The following is an 18,057-nucleotide window of genomic DNA, read 5'->3' as shown; positions in this document are numbered from 1 at the left end:
GGGAGCAACGGCCTGATATTACCATTCTAACCAATGGAACAAAGAACATTCATACAAACTGCAGGTTGTGCCTAGCACTTACACATTCTGATATCCTTGCACCCAGGGAGCTGAGGCAAGAAATGTCTCCATCAGAACTTGCTCCATTGTCCATGACTGTCAGGAGGTGGTAGAAGTGATGCTGTTACACAGTGGAACAGGGAAGAATTTTCAGGAGCTTAAGAAAGTCTCTGAGTAGAAACAGCTGCAAGGCTGGCTGGTCACTCTGTCAGAGATTTGGCCAGTAAGGTGACAACAAGCTGAAGTGGATAAACACAGTTTATTACTTACATAGATGGCATAAGCAAACACAGAATGTCTGCCCATCCCCCCCCCCACACACACACATCCTTAATCCCATAGGGTGATACCAAAACATAGGGGCCAGATCACTCCTGCTCATAGGTTACTCTACTATGGAGAAGCCAATTCCAGAATGCAGCTAAGTGGTGTTATGCCTGGAGCTGTATACTAAGAAGGCTAAGATGCGTAGTTTGATGTCTCCTTGGAATGAGGGATGTAGATAAGAACCTGATTCATGCAACCCTCCCACAATAAAGAGAAGCTGGCTGAGAAATCGCCTATGATAACCATTCAATTTTATTTTTTGGACAAGATCTTGCAATGTAGTCCAGACTAGCGTCAGACTTTCGTTATTTCTGCTTCTGCCTCCAAAGTGTTGGCATTACAATTGTGTACAACCATACCTAGCCATTTTGTTCTTTGGTACAGGCATTGGCTACATATCCCAGGCTGGCCTTGAAATCTATAACCCATGCCACCTTGTAAATTCTGACTATAAATGGGTAGGTATGGTGATCTATTAAGCAGGACATGATAATAGAGAATCAGGCTTCTCTAGGGGAAAGACCAAGATCAAACCAGTGAGTAAATGGGCCACTGAATCAGCCAATGGGGTAACCAAGAATAAAGAGAGTTTATAATGGATTTTAGAGAAAAGAAAACCATATCAGTCAGGGTTCTCTGAAGGAACAGACCTGATAGAATGAGTGGGAATTGTGAGAGTGGCTTATGGGCTGTGGTCTGGGCAGTCTAACAATCATTGTCTCCTGATGGAAAGCCCAAGAATCAGCAGCTGTCCACACCAGGAAACTAGATGCCACAGTATTCCTAATCTGCTGTCAGAGAACTAGGGAATTCCTAGAGACCCAGTTTACATTGGAACCTGGAAGAAGCCTCTAACACCAGTGAAGGGATGCCCTGGCAACAGTATGGATGCACTTTGTAGTGACAGTGAGGGAACGCAGGCAAAAAGGAACAGCTTCCTTCATCCATGCCCCTTTAATGTGGACTGCCATCAAAATGTGCGGCCCAGATTTAGGCCCAGGTTTTCCACGTCGAATGTTCCAGATTTGGGGTGTGTCTTCTCACCTGAAGTGATCCAATCAATCTCCCCTCACAGGTACCTCCAAGTACTTAGATTTTAGTGGACTCTGGTTGGAGTCCAGTTGACAACCATGATTTGCCAACACAAGAACTATTTCTTTCAGTTTTGGTTTGCAGTTCTGGGAACAGAGCTCACAGCCTCACCCACAGCCTCATCACCTCACTCAGCTCTTAACACTGAGTTCCATTTTCAACTGTCAATAATTAGTTTCAATTTACTGTTATCTTTCCTCTTCTAAGTTTCTCCTCATAAAGACACCTCTCAGAAGTCCTGTAGAGCAACCTCCCAGATAGTCTAAATAAAATGTGTGTGTGTGTGTGTGTGTGTGTGTGTGTGTGTGTGTGTGTGTGTGTGTGTGTGATGCTCAGAAGACAACTTGCAAAAGTTTTCCCTACCGTGTAGGGCTAGAGGATTAAAATCAGGTTATGAGGCTTGGTAGAGAAGCGTCTTTACCTGCTAAGCCATCCTGCTGCCTTACAAACTCATTTTTAAATAATTCCACCTTTTTCCTTTTATGTATTTTTAAGCCATAGTATCTTTTTTTTATAAGACATTTGTGGTAATTTGAATACATTTGGCCCCCACCCACTCATGTGTTTGAATGTTTGGCCATAGGCAGTGGCACTATTAGAAGATGTGGCCTTGTTAGAGGAAATGTGTCACTGTGGAGGTGGGCTTTGAGGTTTCAGGCACTCAAGCTATGCCCATTGTGACACACAATCTCTTTCTGCTGTCTTGGGATCACGGCTTTGAGGTCTCAGAAACTCTAGGCATGCGCTCTGTCTCTCAGATCTTCCTGCTGCCTGTGGATCCAGATGTAAAACTCTCAGCTCCTTCTCCAGCTCCATTGTCTGCCTGTGTGCTGCCATGCTTCCCGCCGTGATGATGACTAAACCTCTGAAACTGTAAACCAGCCCTAATTAAATGTTTTCCTTTATAAGAGATGCTGTGGTCATGGTGTCTCTTCACAGCAATAGAATCCTGACAAAAACAATATTGCTTTAGGGGTCATAATATATACTTTAACTTATCTGTGTCATATCTTATACTACACTACACTACACTATACTACACTATACTATACTATACCATACTATACCACACTACACTACACTACACTACACTATACTATACTATACTATACTATACTATACTATACTATACTATACTCTATACCTTAAGTGTGTTTCATAAAGGTTTATGTGAAGAGAGTTTCCTGGCATAAAGGACGTTTGGCCGTATCTTGCTTCTTGTCTCATCATGTGATCTGTCATGTGAATTCTCACTGTTGTGATATCATCTTCCTGGAGGCCTTCAGCAGAGCCAAACAGATGCTGGCACTTGGCTTTTGAATCTCCAGAACTGTAAGATAACAAATCTCTTTTTTTTTTATAAAGTAGCCAGCCTTGGATATTTTGCCGTAGCAACACTAAACAGAACATCACAGGAACATTCAAACATACACTTTCATCTTTGTGCCATTTCCGTACATTTTTTCCTACTGCATGTTGTAAACATAACACTACACTATTATGTTTGCTTTAGCAAGCTACGGTTTTATGCATTATAGCTTTTGTATATCATTTTGGAATAGGAATGCATTAGAATTTATTTAACAGTTTCTTAAATTGTGCATTAGGCTTGTTGCCGCTCTCTTCTACAATGAGCATTCTTGTTGGAAAATGTATTTGCATACTCCTGGTGGTTCAGGTTATGTTTCCACTGTAATAAAAATCTCGTGTAAGTCATGTGTGGTAGCTAACACCTGCAATCCCAGCACTCATTCAGGAGGCTGAAGCACAGAATTGCCATGTGTTTGAGGCTAGCCTGGGCTACATAGTGAGTTCCAGACCAGCCTGGGTTACAGAATAAGACTTTATTTCAAAAAGCTTTTACAAACACATAAAACTTGTCAACCTTGTCCATTTTAAATATGTAATTCAGTGGCTATAGTGTATTCATGTTGTTAAATACAGCTCTGGGACTTTTTTTGTTTGTTTGCTTGCTTGGTATGGTTTTTAGTTTTGTTTTGTTTTGTTAGGGTTTTTTTGTTTGTTTTTTGGTTTTTTCGTTTGTTTGTTTGTTTGTTTGAGATACGGTTTCTCTGTGTAGCCTTGGCTCAGCTTCTCTGGAACTTTTTAAAAATATGTTTTTAATTAAAATATAATTATATCCTTCATTTCCCCTCCCCTTTACTTCTTCCATCCCCTTTCCTGTCATCTTCCTTCAATGCTTCCCCTCCCTTCAGGCCCCTCTCATGTTGATGGTCCTTTTTCTTTCATTTAAATCTTGCTGACTTTAAATCCTATATGCATTTACAACTCCCCCTCCTCCCAAGCTCTGGCATCAGCCATGCTATTTTCAATTGTAGTACATTTGACTACTTGGACATCCTGCGTAAGTGGAAGCATATACTGCTTGCCTTTTGTGACTGGCTTATTTCAGTTATCTTCCTATCCTCAAGGTTTATCCATATTAGAGCATATGTCAGTGTTTCTGTGTCTGTGTGTGTGCGGGTGTGCGTACAGGTGTGCGTGTGTGTGTGTGTGTGTTGTGTGTATACACATGTGTGCATGTGAGTGCTGTGGGTATACATGTTCGTATGTGTACAGGTATGTTATGTGTGCGCCAATGAGTGCAGAGATCAAAGGTTGACATTGGGTATCTTCCTCAATTGCCACATTTTTGTTGTGTATGAACATATGTATATGATATTCTTGAGAGTGTGTGTGTGCACATGTATGCACATATCAGAAGTCTTTCCTGATTGCTACTTGCCTCATTTATTTAGGCAAGGCCCCTCAATTGAACCCAGAGCTCAATGGTATGACTGTTCTAGCTAAGTGGCTTGCTCCAGGGATCCTCTTTCTCTCTACCTTTCCTTTTTAAAGATTTATTTATTTATTATGTATACCGTATTCTGCCTGTATGCATGCCTGCACACCAGAAGAGAACACTAGATCTCATTATAGATGGTTGTGAGCCACCATGTGGTTGCTGGGAATTGAACTCAGGACCTTTGGAAGAACAGGCAGTGCTCTTAACCTCTGAGCCATCTCTCCAGCCCCCTGTCTACCTTTCCAGCACTGGGATTGCATGCAGGCCACCATGCCCACCCACCATATGAAGGTACTGGGGATCCAAACAGAAGACCTCATACTTGGTGACAATCACTTATCTACTAAACCATCTCTCTAGGCCCACCTTATTTTTTAATATATATACATATATTCATACTTATTGCATTTTAAAAGTTAACTTATGCCACACCGTGGCTGCAACATCTATATGCTGAGCTGGCCTGATCATACCACAGCCCTGTTTAGACTTTATAAACAAATGCGCACTACGCTGGAGGAAGAACTTGATGTATAGCTGGGACTGAGACCTGGGCATTTGATCTCTCTCTCTCTCTCTGTCTCTCTCTCTCTCTCTCTCTCTCTCTCTCTCTCTCTCTCTCTCTCTCTCTCTCTCTCTCTCTCATCCAAACAGCTCTAAGGAAGAGACTTAATGTCAAATACATTTCCATCTCAGAGCCATGCTGTAGAGGAAGCAATGGGCAGGAGAGTGGGATTACTCCGTCCAGCAGTCACAGACAACCCACCTATACCTCTATGCTAAGCAGGCACTTTTCCAGGGTAAGGAACATTCCAAAAGACCCTACTAGGCCTGGTAACAGTTCTTTAGAGACACTGATGCTGCCTATTAGAAAATGGAGTACATGATTGGCCGTGCTGACATTAGTGTACCACAGTGTGGCTGACGCCCAGAGGGAGGTTTTATTGCTTTCCTCTAGACGTGCTGTCTGGAGGGCCCTTGGGAGGCTCTGTGTTGGCTAGTAGACCTCTCGGGATCTCAGAGCTTCCAGACAGTGGGAACTCCGATGAGCCCCACAGTGCCTCCATCAGTCTGACGAAGATGGACAGCAAGGTCAACACAAACCCCAGCAGATAGATGATCAGCATAGACTTCATAGCTGCGATGCCCAGCTCCGCTGCAGGAAAGTCGAGCTACCTTCTGCTTCCAGAGCCTCAGGAGGAAGAGTCAGGAGCAGGCTACTGGCTACTCGCTGTCACGGCAGGTCGTGCAAGGGTCAGGAGGAAGGTCAGCGAAGTTGCAAGATGGAAGCTCCACACGGGCATTAATCTGGATACAAATAAGTAATAACCAAAAAGAAAAAACCCACATTAATTTTTGATACAAGGTCTCTCACTAGAACCTCAATATTTGGGTTCCGTAATACTAGGAGCAGGGGCTGTCTCTGGCTCTCTTGCCTGCCTTTGGATCCCTTTCCCCTAGCTGGGCTGCCTTGTCAGACCCCAGTGGGACAGGACTCCCTTAGTGCTACTGTGACTTGAGGTGCCAGGGTGGGTTGGTACCCCTTGGGGAGACCTCCCCTTCTCTGAGAAGGAGAGGGGAAATGGGGGAGGGGACATGAGGGTGGGACTGGGAGAAAAGGAGAGAGAGGGCTGGGATTAGGCTGTAAAGTAATTAAATAAATAAATAAATGGGGAAAAAAGAACCCATGGCTTGCAAATTAGGCTAGGCTGGCTGGGCATTGAGCTCTAGGATTATGCTTGTGTCCACATCCCCAGTGCTAGGATTCTAAGCACACACCACCAAGCCCAACCTTTCACATGAGTTCTGGGCATCAAACTCAGATCTTCATGTATACATGGCCAGCACTTGACTTGTCTCCCCAAGCGCAGAGTTTCCTTTCTTATAAAACTAAATAGAATTTCATTGTATGTTTTCACCACACTTTATCTGTCTTTGTATACCACAGCTGTCAAGGGACATTTGGGTTGCTTCCTGATAGTGGCTATTGTAAATGTTTATAACATGAACAGGCACATTCTCAAGAGCGTCTTACTATTTCCTTCATTTTAGAGTCACGCCAACTACACAGTTACCCTTATTTACATACTGACCATCACTTGTCACTTTGTTTTTGTGACAGTGGGTGTGAAGTGCTAACTTGCTGTGGCGTGTGTGTGTGTGTGTGTGTGTGTGTGTGTGTGTGTGTGTGTGTGTGTGTGCGCTCGTGCTTTCAAGACAGGGTTTCTCTGCGAAGCTGCGGCTGTCCTGGAACTCACTCTGTAGACCAGGCTGACCTTGAACTCACAGAGACTCCTCCCTCTGCCTCCCGAGTGCTAGGATTAAAGATGTGTACCACCACAACCTGGCTACTTGTTGTGTTTTTAATTTTTATTTCTTTATATTTATATTCTTTACAATTTGTTTCTTTTTAATGTTTTTTTTTCTTTAACCGAAGCCCACCTCTCTCCTCTCCTCCTATTCCCATCCTCACACTCCCTTCTCCTATCCCCCCTCCTACTCTACTCAGAGAAGGGGAGCTCCCCATGTGTACCAACCCACACTGATACAGCAAGTTGCAGCAGGCAACAGAGTCAGAGACAACCCCTACTCCCATTGTTAAGGAACCCATAAGAAGCACAAGATGCACATCTGCTATATGTGTGTAGGGGGCCTAAGGTCCCTCTTTTCTTAGTGCTTCAGTCTGTGTGATAATTAGTGGTGTTGAGGACATTTTCATTTGTCTATTGAACACTTATAACATCCATATTGGATATTTGTTTCACTGCTGTGACAAAATGCCAGATAAAAGCAACTTAAGGACAAAGGGGTTTGTTTTGGCTTGCAGTTTGAAGTATAGCCCATTATGGGATGGAGCTTGGCAGCAGGGCTTGAGACAACTCATCAACTGCATCCATAAACAGGAAGCAGGAGATAAATGTTCATTCTTAGCTCCTTTTCTCCTTTATAATTCAGCCCAGAATCTTAGCCCACAGAATAATGTCATCCACCCTTAAAATGAGTCTTCCCACCTTGCTTAACCTAATCCAGGTAATTGGCTCAAAGATGTGTTCAGAGAGCTTGCCTTTTAAGCAATTCTAGTACCTGTCAAGTTGACAATATTACTTATAGCAATATCTTTGGGAAATGTTGGGGACAATAGGCCATATGGCCAATGTTCAGCCATCTTGTCAGAGCCTGTACCTTTAAGTCTCTGTTTTTCCTAGAGCTTGCCTTTCACCAGAAACTAGCTGACCCTGTTGTGGGTCAGCAGTTAGATTAAAGACAGATAGAGATGGAGGAACTCTGTTATGGTTTAGCAGTTAGACTAGACAAAGAGGGAGTCAGATACCCTGTGTGGCAGGCCATTATGACCCTGCCTGGAATTCCCTGTTTTGAAAAAAGCCTGCAGCTGGGTTGATATAACAATATGCTTCCCTGCCTTCTGACTTATAAAAGCTGCTGCCTGACTAATAAAATTTGAGAGTTTGATCAATCAAACTTGCTCTCCTTCTTTGTGTCTTGCATTTTTCAACAGGTGACCTCCCTCCCGTGTTTTAGTCGAACCCCACAGGTTGGGCCAGGGAAAATGTCTATTTAATCCTTTGTTCATTTTCACTTTTCTTTCTTTCTTTCCTTTCTGTTGTTCTGAGATAGAATCTCATATTTAGTCCAGGCCAGCCTAGAACTCACTGTGTAGTTCATTCAAACTGCCCTTAAACTCATGGCAACCCTCCTACTTCAGCCTCTCAAATGCTAGGATGACAGGTGTGCAACCACACTTGGCTTTGCCCCCCCCCCTTTTTTCTAAGACAGGGTCTATCACTTTGTTGTCTTGAACTCCTGAGCCCAAATAATCCTTCCACCTCAGCATCCCAAATGCTGAGACTTCATGTCTCTCTCTCTCTCTCTCTCTCTCTCTCGTTGTTTTTTGTTTTTCGAGACGAGGTTTCTTTGTGTAGTCTTAGCTGTCCTGGACTCACTTTGTATTTTTAATTTGTTCACTTTATATCCTGATTATAGCCCCCTCTCTCATCACCTCCCAATCCCTCCCTTCTCCCTCATACCCTCTTCTTCCCTCCCTTAGTCCTCAGAAAGGAGGAGCCCTCCCCCCTCCCCCCTCCCCCCTGCTAACATCTGACCTCAGCCTATTATGTCTCATCTGGACTGTCTGTATTCTTTTCCTCTGTGGCCTGGCAAGGCCGCACCACCAGAGGGAAATGGTCAACATGGGGGAGGGGAAGAGTCCATGTCAGAGGTAGCCCCTACTCCCCATATTATGGGACCCACAAGGAGACTGTGCTGCCTATCTACTACATCTGAGCAGGGGGGGGGGGTCTAGGTCCTCACCATGCATGGTCCTTGGTTGGTGCATCAGTCTCTGTATTTTAGTGTGGTTATCTTTAGGGTTAGGTTTGACAGACATATTGCCTCATGGTTTGTTTGAGTTTTTGTTTTGTTCTGTTTTGCTTTGCTTTAGTTTTATGCACAATAATTTTGACTAGATGCCCAATAATATCAAATTTCAATTTTTAGGACATTACAGATATTGTTGAATTTTGGAGGCTTTGGGGTTTTTGGGGGGGTTAGTTTTTCAAGACTTGGTTTCTCTGTGTAGCCTTGTCTATTCTGGACTCACTTTGTAGACCAGGCTGGCCTCGAACTCACAGCAATCCACCTGCCTCTGCCTCCCAAGTGCTGGGATTAAAGGCATGCACCACTACCACCTGGCGAACTTTGTTTTTAAGACAACTAATTCCATGGAACTGGTGGAATCCTTTAGCTTCATTCTTTAAAGGGCTTTCAGATGAGTAAACAGTACCCTTTGATTGGGCATGATAGTACACACCTGTAATCCTGACTATTTGGGAGACTGAGGCAGGAGGGGTGTAAATTTGGGGTCAGCAAGGGAAACTTAGCTGAAACATCTCAAAGATGCTAGCTCAGTGGTGGAATACTTGTCTAGCTACCATGTGTGAGACCAAGAATTTGACTCCTATGGCTAAGGATAACAACAAATCACTGTATAGTCTATTGTCCACTACTTGGGCAAGGCCTTCTTTCAATCTCTTCTTCTTTTCTCTTCTCTTCTCTTCACTTCTCTTCTCTTCTCTTCTCTCCTCTTCTCTTCTCTCCTCTCCTCTTCTCTTCTCTCTCTCTCTCTCTCTCTCTCTCTCTCTCTCTCTCTCTCTCTCTCTCTCTTCCTCTCTCTCTCTCCCTCTTTTCATGGACTGTAAGGTTTTAGCAGTCTGGCTGAAAATAATAGATACTATTTCCATATCTGGGTTTCTATCCATTCTGTGTGGCTAATTCCTTAGCCTTGGGAATTTTCCTCAAGTTCCTAGATCCATAAGTACCATAGAGAACCATCAGTAATCAAGGGCATCCTCTGCAAGTCCCTGGAGTTCCTTCTACATATACATGATTTCCATTTCATACTACACCTGGCAAAAAACCTACTCACTGTGCTTGCTGCAGATTCTCTACCATCTTCCTAAAGTTGTGGCACTTTCCAGCTTTTATTTGGGTTCCTCCTCTCTGATCCATGGTCTAGATAATAGGTATCAAAAACATGAGGCTCAACTCATATATTTCCTACTTCTCAAGGGTTGCTATCTGTGAGTCTGGGCTTCACTTCTTCCCTCAGGGCATCCAGGCACCATTGTGCACAGATGCTGAACTTGAAGGAGTGAACCTTCTCTGGGCAAGTGGGCTAGCAGGATCTCAGTCTGCCATAGTGGAGGGCAGGAGCCGTCTTTGAGAAACAGCTCTTCTTTATTCAGAGGGATAAGGTCTGTATAAACTTTAGTAAAGTGGGTAGGGGCTTGGGGTGGTGAATGTACATCATTGGCTGGTGCTGGGAATGCTTCATTTGTAGGGAGAGGAATTCCAGGTACTAGCTGGACATGTCCTTATTAGGAAATAAGAAGTTTTAGCCTGAAACCTGTTCACCAGCCTATATGACTGCCTCAAGGGTAGTAGAGGTGGGGCTTGCAAGCCTACATGAGCCAGTGTATGGCGGCCCGGAACAGGAAGAGCGCAATCCCTCCTCCTGCTCTCCTCAAGATGAGATTTTGGGTTTTGGACATGTCTTGAACTCACTCTTGCTCCAGGCTGGTTCCACCAGTTCCACAGCTCATCTGCCCCAAAACTATCCTTTATTACTTATAATTTAATATATATGCCCTTATATATATATATTACTATATGTACTTTCTATATAAATAGAAAAATCAGTATTTTATATATTTTGTCCATGTAAAACTATTTTCCCTTGTTAGAGACTAAACTCAGCTTATAGCATAACAACTTGATAAATACTGCAAGTCGGCCTCATTTTATTTATTTTCTAAGTTAGTAGGTGCAAAGTGTCTTAGCCAGTGCTTTATTGCTTTGAAAAATGTCATGACCATGGCAACTCTTATAAAAAGAAAACATTTAATTGGAGCTTGCTTACAGTTTCAGAGGTTTTTGTTGCTGTTGTTTTTTGGTTTTAGATTTATTTATTATGTATACAGTGTTATGCTTGCATGTACACCTACAGGCCAGAAGGGGGCATCAGATCACATTATAGATGGTTGTGAGCCACCAATGCGGTTGCTGGGAATTGAACTCAGGACCTCTGGAAGAGCAGTCAGTGCGCTTAACCTCTGAGCCATCTCTCCAGCCCCAGTTTCAGAGGTTTAATCAAGTATCCTCATGGTGGGGAGCGTGGTGGCATGCAGGCAAACATGGTAACTGAGAGTTCTATACCTGAATCAGAAAGCAGCAGGAAAAGAGAGCCAGTGAGCCTGGCTTGAACTTTGGAAACTCCAAAACCCATCCCCAGTGACACACTTCCTCCACCAAGGCCACACCTCTTAAACCTACTCAAGTGGTGCTACGCCCTGATGGCCAAGCATTCGAATATATGAGCCTATGGGCCCATTCCTATTCAAACCACCACACAAGATAATAGGCTCTATTATGGCATCTCTGTACGTATATGTCCTTTTACTTTGTTCTTATTCATCCTTATTCCTCACTATCAGCCTCTTTCTCCACTTAGACTAAATATAAAAAGCTTGTTTTTAAGTGTGTAAGTTAGGCTTCAGTCTGAGTAGTAGAACCACTCTTTCTCTTATCTCTGTCTTTCTGTCTCTCTCTGTATATGTGAATGTGTAGGTGTGTGCATAATTTTTGAGACAGGATCTCACTATGTAGCTCGGGCTCCTTTTGAACTCATGATCTTCCTGCCTCAGCCTCCTGAGTGCTGGGATTACAGTCATCTACCACCAGGTCCACCTGTGTATAATGTTTTAAAGCATGTGTAACAGACACTTTTTACTTTACACAGTTGTGTCAGCTGGATAATCCATCTCTCAAACGCTGGCACATATGCCTGATGCTGGAGTTTCACAGTCCAACATGCAAATAGGAAGATAAGCTGAAGACAGACATGACAAGATCGCTGTAACCCACAAGTGCACGTGGGTACCCCCTGAAGGTGGACTGAACTCTGAAACCATTCTCTCTCTTTTTTTCTTCTGATCTTGATGGTATCAGTATCTTATGTACACCAAGACATTTTGAGTCAGATAAACTCATACCCCTGGCTCAGAGGTGAAGAGTCTGTTAGCAAAAGCTCCTGAAAAGAACAGCACCTTGCGTTTCCCTTAAGGGGAGTTGGACAGGGCTTTGGTTGCTTTCTTGGGCTATAGAGGGTTATTTTCATTGGGAGTTGGTTATAAGTTATTATTGGCCTTAGTCAGAGAGAAAGAGAGACTGGACTCAGGGATGTCTCTCTTTTCCTTTATCTTTCTTTCTTAGGTTTGGAGATAGGGGTTGAAAAGAAAGAAGGTGGAATATAGAAATATATAGAGATGATAGGACAAAAAGTAGATTATTGAATCTAGTCCTCAACTTAAGGTCTTAATTGTTTCTCACAAGATTATTTTTAAAGATAATTTTTAATCCACTGGTATAGAATTTGTATATTGATGCAAAAAATAAGTTTAATTTTGATATATTGTATAGAATTCAAATGTAAGATTATTCTTCACACAAACATGTGTGTGTGTGTTTATTTATATTCTAATATGAGGTATTGTAACCATACAACTCAATTATAATACAAGGTTTACTTCCAATACTTTGAAAGTGCTGTTGCAGGCTATTTAGGATAAATAAGTTACACAAGTTAATTGTTGGTTGATCAAGTCATGGTCATATAAATTACTAATCTATTTATATCATAAGAATATACATCCTAGGTGATATATATATATATATATATATATATATATATATATATAATCCTATAAATATATAAGGTAAAATAGTTAGATAATGTCTTCAAAAACCTCAGAGACCTACAGAATATGGCATTTAAAGATGTTTTTAGTATTTTAAAGATTCACTGACAATGAGACAGGTTAACTCCTGGCAATACCCAGCCTACCTCAAAGAGGATGATGATCATCAATGAACTTTCCTATGGAGATGACATCAAATGTGGCAAGCAAGCCACTGAGCAAAATGCCCTCATTTTGGCAACAGACAGGATTCTGCCTGAAAATGGGCAAGCTTGAATGCAGGCAGAGTCGATGGCCAAAATCTGCCAAGACAAGGTAAGGAAGTCCTCAATAGTTTCTGCCTCACAAATATGTTTGTCAGATATACTAGGCCAGAAGACTGAAGATGGTGCTCCAATGTTATAGAGAGTTTTGGGTGACTATTCAGGTAGCAAACTGTCTCTGTCATCTTCTCGTTCAGAGAGCTATTAACCTGCATTCACGGCATACTCAGGTAATCAAGGTTATTCCTTCTCAAGTCTCTGAAGGAGTTGAAGACCAGATAGTTTAGTTTTACAGTTAATCTTAGTTGTTTAGGGGTTAATATGTTTTTAGGTCTAGATAGATCTTTTTAGGTTGATGGAGATGAGATATGATAGATATTGATTTACGTTCAGAATTTTAGACTCATCAAGATAGGAAAGATGTTTTCTTCAAGTTTGCCAGATACAAGTAGCCAAAATACAAAGAATGTAACATTAATATAATTCCTGATTGTGTCATGGTTCTTCTTGCTGTAGGTAGTTTATTGTATATATGTGTAATAATATAAATCTATATGTAAAAAAAGAAAAGTAATTTTTAAAAAGGAAAAAAGATACAAAAAAAAGAAGAACAGTACCTTCCACTGGACCTTCTGCAAGGCTGATTGCCTAATTCCAGCTTCAATGATGTGAAGAGGTTGGGATGTTTCAAATCCAAAGACAAATGATTCTAGTTACTATAAAAGCCTCGTCAAATGTTTAATACATTGGAGTCACCTAATTGTGTTCCTGAGCCATGGTCACTCATACTTGCCTCTTGAATAAACTCTCATTCCCATTGAAGTAGAAGTTTTCTTTTTGTTTGGGTTTGGTTTTCGAATGTTGACAATCCAAAAGAAGGATGTATTAGTTACTTTTCTCGTTACTTTAAATTAGCACCTGATTGGAAGCAAATTAAAGAAGGAAAGTTAGGAGGGTGTATATAATCTATCAAGGCAGAGAAGGAATATCTTTGGGCAGCTGTTTGCTCACAGCTTGGCATGCCAAAGGGCAGAGAGAACAGGAAGCCGATCCTGGTTATAAAGAAGGTGATGACCCACCCAGCAGAGAGCTACTTCCTCAAGCTAGACCCTACCTATCATAGGTATACCAGCTTCCCAAACAGTGCCACCAGCTGCAGCTCAAACGCATGAGCCTCTGCGGTGGGAGGGGGGCATCTTATCTCTAAAGCATAAAAAAGCAAGCATGGCTACAAATCCTGCTGCTTATCTTACACCAAGAAAGAGAGTGCGCCTGAGTTCCAAAGTGAATACTGCTCGCCTTCAGTCTGCCACCTCACCCACAGCAGTTTCCTTGTGGCCCACCGTAAGTACAAACATAGAAGAAAAACAAAATATGGGAAATGCAGTTGAGTTTGAATTAAATCTACCCACAGCCTAAGATATCTATGCTAGGTTACTATCTATGACCAAAAGCAACTTGGAGAAGAAAAGTGTTATTTCAGCTGACACTTCCAGATATTAGTCCATCCTTGAAGGAAGTCAGGACAGGAACTCAAACAGGGCAGAGACCTGGAGGATAGAGCTGATGCAGAGGCCAGGGAGGGGTGTTGCTTACTGGCTTGCTCCCCATAGCTTGCTCAGCCTGCTTTCTTATAGAACCCAGGACCACCTGCCCAAGGATGGCACCACCTACAATGGGCCCTCCCACACCAATCATTAAACAAGAAAATGTCCCACAGAGTTGCCTGCAGGCAATCTGATGGAGGCGTCTTCTCTGTTGAGGCTTCCCCTTTCTAGATAACTCTAGCTTGTATCAAGTTGACATACAACACCACCAACACAGCCAAGACACAAACTATGAATCTGTCATGTGAAGTACTTTATAATTTAAGTCAGTTTAGTGAGTGAAATAGTTTACCCATTCCTATATATCCCAATTTATTCCTGCTACAGAGAAAATCTCCTGTGTTTATCTTGTATCCTTCAGTCTTGACATTTCCATTAATTCTACTGATATTTATTACTGTCTCTTGAATTTTCTCAGAGCACATTTACATCAAAAAAGTCAAAACTCTTCTTTCAGTGTTTATTTTGCTATATCATTTTCTTCCTTAACTGTAGTTATTAGACTCTGAAAGAATATGTGGAATTATAATCATAACAGCTTTCCTGACCATCTTGAAAGTATTTTAGTTTCACTCTAGAATATTTGTTTTCTTTCTTTTTAACTTTTAAAAATCTAATTTTCCTTTTTTGATTGAAACATGATATTTGCCCATATTTATCGGGTACAGTGATGATTTGGTGCATGTACACATTGCACAATGAATAAATCAGGATAATAGCATTTCTATCATCTTAGATAAGTAGCTACTTCCTACTCCTACTTTGTATTTTTATTTGGAGTACTTGGTAGAGTTTTTATTTTTTATTAATTTATTCATATTACATCTCAGTTGTTATCCCATCCCTAGTATCCTCCCTACTTGGTAGATTTTATGAAAGCTTTTAAAGTGTGTTGTCAATACTACCATAATATATCACTCTTTAATTCATTTTGTTATGCATTACACTGATAGGTCTATTTATACTGAACCACAATAGAGTTACTTAGACTTAACCACTCTCTATTCTCTGACTATATTAAACATGGTGATAATTCCTTTGACATTCTCAGTTTGGAATTCTTTTGGATCTAAGGAATAAAAAGCTTATCCCAAAACATCCTCAACCATAAAGACATTTGAGTTCTTTAGTGCCAGGAGATGGTCATTTTAGGGGTTGAATAACCTTGTCAAGGACTCAAGCTCTTTTATTCGTCCACAGCATTATTACCAGTCTGTAACAATAGAGAAGCTGATTGCATTGTTCAGTGTCCGGTTTCTGAGAGTTCTTCCCATCTATGCTTTGCATCACAGCAAGCTCATCAGAAAGTTCAGATTCTCCTTCTCCTCCCTTTGGGACCTGACATGGCTTCAAAGCATGTAGTCTCCTTCTACTTAGAACCCCTTCAGTTCAGCATACCTCCTAACAACCATAAAAACTCACTCAAGTCTCCTTTCCTTACTCACTTCACTAATCTTGGGATGCCTGACCTGGTGGTCCTAGAAAGCCTCTTAGTGAATGTTTGAATGAAAATGGCCCCCATAGGCTCATAGGGAGTGGCACTATTAGGAGGTGTGGCCTTGTTGGAGTAGGTGTGACATTGTTGGACAAAGTGCGTCAGTGGGTGCAGGCTTTGAGATTTCAAATGCTCATGCCAGGCCCACTGTGTCTCCGTCTTTTCCTCCTGCCTGTGGATCCAGATGTAGAACTCTCAGCTTCCTCTCCAGCACCGTGTCTGCCTGCATGCCACCACGTTTCCCATCATGATGATAATGGACTAAACCTCTGAAACTGTAAGTGAGCCCCAATTAAATGCTCTCCTTTATAAGAATTGCTGTATTCATGGTGTCTGTTCACAGCAATGGAACACTAAGACAGCCTCATTGGGCAAATCAGACATAAATTGTCCCCATTAACTTGATATATGTGCAATATCACCAGTCTTGACATGAAAAGCAATTTTTGGTGGGGATCTCTTTTCCTGTCTAAAATTAGTACTGTGAGAAGGATGCAAAGATGATGCCCACCATACCCAGATGCCCTTTTATCTTGCTTTGAGTTGCTCACTGACCAGTGCCTGAAGAGTCAGCGTGTACTTGGAGCTGCTGCTGCTTTCTAGCTTGTGCTATGTTGGCTGGCCTCTACGGAAACTCTGTTATAGATTTAACTGACCTAAATCAGAGGTTTTAGTTGCTAATAAGTAATTAGGATACCAGTATTGGATTGGATACCTCCTTAAAATAAACTTAGGTTGTGTGTTTGGGCTTAGACCTACCTGTGTATCTCAGAATGAATCATCTCTCTCCTAGTGTAAAGTGTGACCAATGTTAGGATGAGGGGCAAAATTTTACCCTGAGACTGTTTGGTTATATGTCTTAAAGAAGCATCAAATGCTAAGCACCGCAGCACACACAAGTGATTTTAACACTCAGGAAGCTAAGCCAAGAAAATTGCAAGTTTAAAGTCAACCTGAGCTACATAGTAATAGACTAGCAATTAGAGCAACAACATAAAAACATTAAGCTATCTCTAATAAGAAAAGGACCCAAGGGTCAGTCCAGTTGTTCAAACCTCATACAAACATCTTCTCATTGTGGAGTTTTGGTTTGTTGATTGTTGTTGTGTCTGCCTGTCTATTTGATTGATTGTTGGTGGGGACACAAAATAACAGAATTATCCACAGCATTTTTTCAGACTCTTGGACCACTGCCAGTGATCTGGCTCTCTGGTCTCTCCAGTGACAATAATGCCTTTCCCACAGTTCCTCACTTTGATTTAAAGAACGCTGACAGTCTACTGCCTTACAGGCTCATATTTTGGATAGCGTGTCAGTCAATGCCCCCCATACCTTATGTATAGCATATATTGAAATCAAAATGCAAGTCTCCATCAAGACAGCTCTTATCCCCTTTACTGACAGTGGCCAAGGCACTTGATACTGGGCTCTTGAACAAAACACTCAGCAGCATTTTCACCTTATTTATAAGCTACAGTCTTTAGGCCTCAAAGAGTGCCACAATGCCTCATTTAAACAAATTTAAATTCAACTAAATGAAGCATGATGCGTGCTCACCATCAGCCAGAAATACGAGAGGTGAATTGTAATAAAGTCTTACTCTGGAGGGGCGGGGTGTGCAGAGGAATTAAAGCCAAGGCCTTGTATGCTGAGCACTTTATTACTGAACTGGAACCTCCACCCAATGACTTCATTTTGTTTGACTGATAATAGGATTTTAAGACTCACCCCCTTGGGGCTAGAGTTAAGAGCTCAGGCTGTTCTTGCAGAGGACTGGGTTCAGATCTCAGAACACACATGGCAGAGGACAATAATCTGTAACTTCTGTCTCAAGAGATCTGTCTCCCTAGCTTGCTTGGGCAATGCATGTATGTAATGCACAGACACATATACACACAGTCTCTCACACACACAAAAAATACATATTTTTAAAAAAGACTCACCCCTGCAGTCTCATTGTACTCTTCATTTGGTCAAGAGGATAGGAAAGGTTTAATGCTTCTTCTTTTGGTATCTACAGAAGTCCCAAAACACAGAAACACTCACTTTATGTAAGGAACATGCCGAGACTCAAACACACATACACATACACACACACACACACACACACACACACACAGAGAGAGAGAGAGAG

At 41.8% G+C, this 18,057-nt stretch overlaps 1 long non-coding RNA gene across 1 annotated transcript; it reads right to left on the bottom strand.

Moving 5' to 3' along the window:
- Window positions 1-319: 319 nt before the first annotated feature.
- LOC311601375 lies at window positions 320-17,933 on the bottom strand. Its single transcript, XR_014780557.1, has 3 exons — window positions 17,867-17,933; window positions 13,439-13,739; window positions 320-5,593 (listed from the first exon to the last, which is right to left on the bottom strand). It is a non-coding gene; the product is annotated as an uncharacterized lncRNA (long non-coding RNA).
- Between the last annotated feature and the right edge of the window lie 124 nt (window positions 17,934-18,057).

The sequence above is a fragment of the Acomys minous genome (genome assembly GCF_964271855.1).
Source record: "Acomys minous genome assembly, chromosome: 7".
In the NCBI taxonomy this organism is placed as follows: Eukaryota; Metazoa; Chordata; class Mammalia; order Rodentia; family Muridae; genus Acomys; species Acomys minous.
The sequence above is the reverse complement of the archived record's forward strand: the minus strand, read 5'-3'. Positions and strand labels throughout refer to the sequence as shown.